The sequence below is a fragment of the Camellia sinensis genome, chromosome 8 (assembly GCF_055761805.1).
Source record: "Camellia sinensis isolate YWXY chromosome 8, ASM5576180v1, whole genome shotgun sequence".
NCBI classification, from domain to species: domain Eukaryota; kingdom Viridiplantae; phylum Streptophyta; class Magnoliopsida; order Ericales; family Theaceae; genus Camellia; species Camellia sinensis.
In genome coordinates, this window is record NC_138968.1 from 78,636,977 (window position 1) to 78,641,906 (window position 4,930).

The 4,930-nt window shown below is 36.1% G+C and overlaps 1 long non-coding RNA gene across 1 annotated transcript; it reads right to left on the bottom strand.

The window, feature by feature from the left end:
* Nucleotides 1–257: 257 nt before the first annotated feature.
* On the bottom strand, nt 258–2,399 carry LOC114323402 (uncharacterized). The gene is made up of 4 exons (XR_014337874.1): nt 1,731–2,399; nt 1,479–1,567; nt 1,287–1,364; nt 258–957 (listed from the first exon to the last, which is right to left on the bottom strand). It is a non-coding gene; the product is annotated as an uncharacterized LOC114323402 (long non-coding RNA).
* Between the last annotated feature and the right edge of the window lie 2,531 nt (nt 2,400–4,930).

The following is a 4,930-nucleotide window of genomic DNA, read 5'->3' on the forward strand; positions in this document are numbered from 1 at the left end:
TCTTTACTACTGTTATTTTTTTGGTTGAGGGACGATTGTCCTTTCACTGCTGCGTCTTTTGTCCAGTTTATAGGCAATTTGTGCATGCCTATGGATATATATAGGTTGTGGCCTTTTGAATGTATAGGATTTGCCCCTTAAGGCATTTTTGTTCGTAACTATTTTACTTATCAAAAAAATTCAAACAATTTTCCTTGGCAGTAAAAAGACAAAATACAGATCACTTTTACACAAGCCAGAAAACCAGAAATTCAACAAGAGGCCAACACTGATACAAAAAGTTTGAGATGTTTGAGCTTTACTGCATTTCCTATTCCTTTGATTGTGACAAGATTAAGATCTCGAGAATACCATATATCCTTTTAAAAAGGGAAATCAGTATGCACTACTGTTTTCTTATTTATTTTTCTCATTCAATTCATAGCATATCCAATATAGACACTTGCAAATACAAATACAAATACAAAATAATAAAAAAAAAAAAAACAATTGTTAAAGATTTCATTACAACCACCCCCCAAAAAAAAAAGAATCGAAGAAAAAATTAATGTAGATAGTTATTACTTTCCGGTGCCCACATAGATTTATTTAACTTAAATTAACACACATAATCTAATCTAAACACACACACGAACACAACAAAAAAAAAAAAAAAAAAAAAAAAAAAAAAAAAGAGAAGATTATTGTGACTGGATAGGACTATAGAGACAGAGGAAACATACGTTGAAAACTCGGTATCAATATGGGAGGAGATCAGAATAGCACTTTCTTCTTCATCAGATGCATGTTTTGGCGATACGGTCACTACAATGTGATTTAGATCTGAATAAGTGTTCTTCCCTTAAAAAGGCCACCGACCAGCCGATTGGCACCAGAGTGTGCATGAAAAAAATCCACTGGAACATCAACCTCCCAATGAGCTGTTTTCCTTATATTTTCTTATACAGCCAAGACATCCTGCAGAGAGATGCATGCTAAAAGAAGTTTTCTACAAGATAAAATCTCAAGAAAGCAATCACGAAATGGCCATTCTTAGACAACAATTTTTAGGAATAAGGGAGAATAAATAAGCAGAATGTGCACCGACCGAAAATTATGAGATCAGACAAAACAATATATGCATACATAAGGACAATCATAATTGACAGCATAAAAATGTATAGTGTTAATTATAGTTCTTATGCCAAAAGGAAATGTTCAGCTCCTGTATTGAAAGGCGTCAAAAATTAAAGATACACTAATGCACACAAGCAATATACCAGGACAATACAAAAGTGAAATCATACCATCGTTATCAGAACCAAACCAGCCGTCAATTCATATGGTGGCTAGTTCAACCGTGACCTAGCCCATCTTTACCCAATCTAGCATGTGAACCACTTAAATGTAAGTAGTTCTAGAACTTCAACAAGAAGATGCATTGAAGATCAGTTGCAGCTTGTTATTAGGAATAAAAAGATGTAAGGTTCAAATCTCACCATCACTAAGCCTCTACTTTATTTCTTGCACATATTTCACATTTCTAGTTCTTTTTGTGACCACACCTGGTGAACAGTTGCTGCATAACCTAGCAATTGAAGAGCAGATATTGCAGCATGAAGTGTTGATGTAATTGCATATATCAAGGTGTAGGTTTTATAGATAGGGTGTGATGATCATGCAGCTACATCCAACAAAAGTACATTGATGTTCATACAAGCTTGTGAGAAACAAATTAATTCTACACTAACCTGCAGAGCAAGATCAAGAGCATCAGAACCGACAGGACGTGGGCCGAAATCAGTCAAATCCTTTACATAATTCATGGCTTCTTCCTCAGAAAAGCCCGTCTTGCCTGCCTCATCAGCAGTAAGAGGCGTAGGCAAATTCTCAAACTGATAGTAATAATAAACAGCCCAAGAGCCATTTATCATCAGAACAAACAATGCCAGTATCGCATGAGGTGACCTCTTTAGAATTCTAGGAACATCACTAGGCTTATGACAGACTTCTGCATTTGCAGTCCCCGAAGAACTTGCATTGTTCCATTTCATTCTCACAAATATGATTAAGCAAAAACCTGGTCAAGATAGTTATTGGAAATAAATTAGGATTATCATAAAACTAAAAAGAAAATAATCACATCAGGAAAAAGCATATTATTATTATGAAAAACTTTGATTCAATTTCCAAAAATTACTATGTCTTCACTCTTTTCTCGGCAACCAAACAGAGCATAGAATCTGAAACAAAAAAAAAAAACAACAAAGCTTAATTATTAGGATTAATCTAGAACTCAGAGTGTTGAAAAGAGGAAGATGAAACTGAGTGAGAGAGAGAGAGAGAGAGAGAAGCTTATGGAGACTGGTGGGGGAGTTCTTTCAGTCGTTGGCTCTTAACAGGGCGAGATGGATGGAGATTTTTTGGAATTTGGATCCTCGGCCGCCCTTTTGGGCAGCCGTTCCCACCAGCCCCCAAAACGACGTCGTTTTGGGGGCTTTTTCGTTTTTTTTTTTTTTTTTTGTCGCAGAACCAGAGCACAGAGGGGAGGGGAGGGGAGGGGAGAGCACAGAGCAGAGGGGAGGGGAGGGGAGGGGAGGGGAGCTCGCCGTCGCAGGTCCGGATTCGCCGTCGCAGGTCGTGGAGCTCGCCGTCGCAGGTCGTGGAGCTCGCCAGCCGTCCGATCGTCGCCCGATCTGCCGTCGCCTCCGCCTCCGCCTCCGCCTCCTCCTCCTCCTCCCCCGGTGATTATGCCCCCCTCCAGTCCGGTGCTCCCTCTTCTTCTCCCTTCCTCTCTCTCTCCTTCCCCTCCCCTCCCCCTCTCTCTCTCCCTCCCCTCCCTCTGGTTCGGCTTTGCAACGAGGAAGAAGAAGAGAAAAAAAAAAAAAAATCAAAATAACCCCCAAAACGACGTCGTTTTGGGGGGCTGCTGGCTCGGCCGCCGGAAAGGGCGGCCGAGGATCCGGACTCGATTTTTTGCAGCAGGCCGTGATGGCTGGAGATTGACGTCTGTTTTAGATAAGATTTGACGAATCTTTATGTTTGTAATATTACTGCATATGCTATTTATTGCTGCAGGACAAGATGGATGCGGGTTGGGGTCAGCTGCAGATGCTATTTATGGCTGCAGGACGAGATGGATGGAGATTCGGGTCTGTTTCGGAAAAGATTTTGTCAATTTTATCTTGAAAAATGAGTTAGGAGAACCCCCACAACTCCCTCATTGATCTACACTATTCATGATGTGTGGAGTCTACTCATATGTGTGAAGTTTCCATTATGAATGGTGTGAATTACAAAAGGAGTTATGGAGGTCGTCCACAAAAGGGATCCCTATCATTGCTGTTTTATTTTTTTCTGCAGATGCAGTTGTTCTCACTAATTATGCAGTCAGTGAGATATAGGCAAGATTTGGTTGTGAATTTTTTTTTATATTTTTTTATTAAAAGAAAAGTTTTTATAAAATTAAAAAAATAAATTTAAACAAAATATTACATCTAATTTTATTATTATTTTATTTTTTTCTCACAAATATCACATTTCATCACAAAAAAATCTAATTATTTTTTCAAACATCAAAAAAAATTTATCCAATAATATCCTACAACTAAAAAAACTTACATAAAAACTCACTTCCCCAACATTCACATAGTGTGTCGGATGCATTATGCTTCTATTTTATCATACTAGTATGTGTCTAAATTGCTTGGATTCTTTGGACTTGTTTGATTTGTGTTTGTAAAATTATTTTTTAGATAAAAAGTATAAAAATTTGTTTGATTTGTCTTTTTTAAGAAATAGTTTTGGACAATTGTTTTGGGGAAACAGTTTTAAAAAAAATGATTGATTTGATGTGTATGAGAGAGAGAGTGATTTTGGAAAGTAGGTAACTAAACAAAATTTTGAATTTTTTTTTTGAAGAATTTGTTTGGTTTGATTATTCTTCAAAATTTGTTTGTAGATAATTTTTCCTAAAATTTTTTCTGGAAAACAAACCAAACAAGCCCTTTATTTTTTAAACTTCCTTTAAATTTTAATAAATTTTTTTTAATATTTCATTTAGACCTCGTTTAGAAACAGACTTTTTTAATAATTTTTTGACTTTTTAGCTAAAATGTGATATAACTAGTATATTTTCGATGATTTTTTGACTTTTTATGAAAAGATGTGCAAAAAAGTAAAGAGAAAATAGATCTTTGACTTTTTAGTATAGGTTATTGGCTTTTTGATGTTTTTAACGATTTTTTGACTTTTTGGCTAAAAAAGTCACTTATCAAACGAGGCCTTAATGTAATTTTTATCTCTATTCATAATATTATCACATTTAAAGTATATCAGTTTAATTTTGCATACCCTCTCTCATTCTCTTTTTGATGAGCGTCCATCTCTAGTTGAAAAGAATGTCGACGGTCATTGCATTAGTAAACACCATTGCCTCAATGAAAAACATTATATCAACAATCCATCATTGAAATTCTTGTCAACTCTCAATGAAAAGAGGAATCGACTGAACAGTGTCTAAAGAATACCGTCGAAAATTCATGTCCACCATTTCAAAAAACTTGTCGAAAATTCCTCTTAGGTAAATACTAACTCCTCATTTTATCAACAACATTGCATGTCTTCTTCTTATCATATTTTTATTTTTTAGTTTATTTCGGCGTAAAATGGGGTTTTAGAGGGAAAAACTCTCATTAAAAATACAATATGGTGTTGAAGATATAAAAATTAAACCGTTCAGCATACCAATACCGAAAATAAAGGTCATGTTCGGTTCAAAAGTATCGGCTATCTGTATTACTGTTTGGAACTCATATATTGAACTAAATATGTGTGCCCAGTATTGTATTACCAAACATAATCTTAATAGTCGACAAACCAGTACCGATGTGACGCCCCGACCCTTTATACGTCATCGATATTGTCCGCTTTGGGTCATGCCCGCACGGAT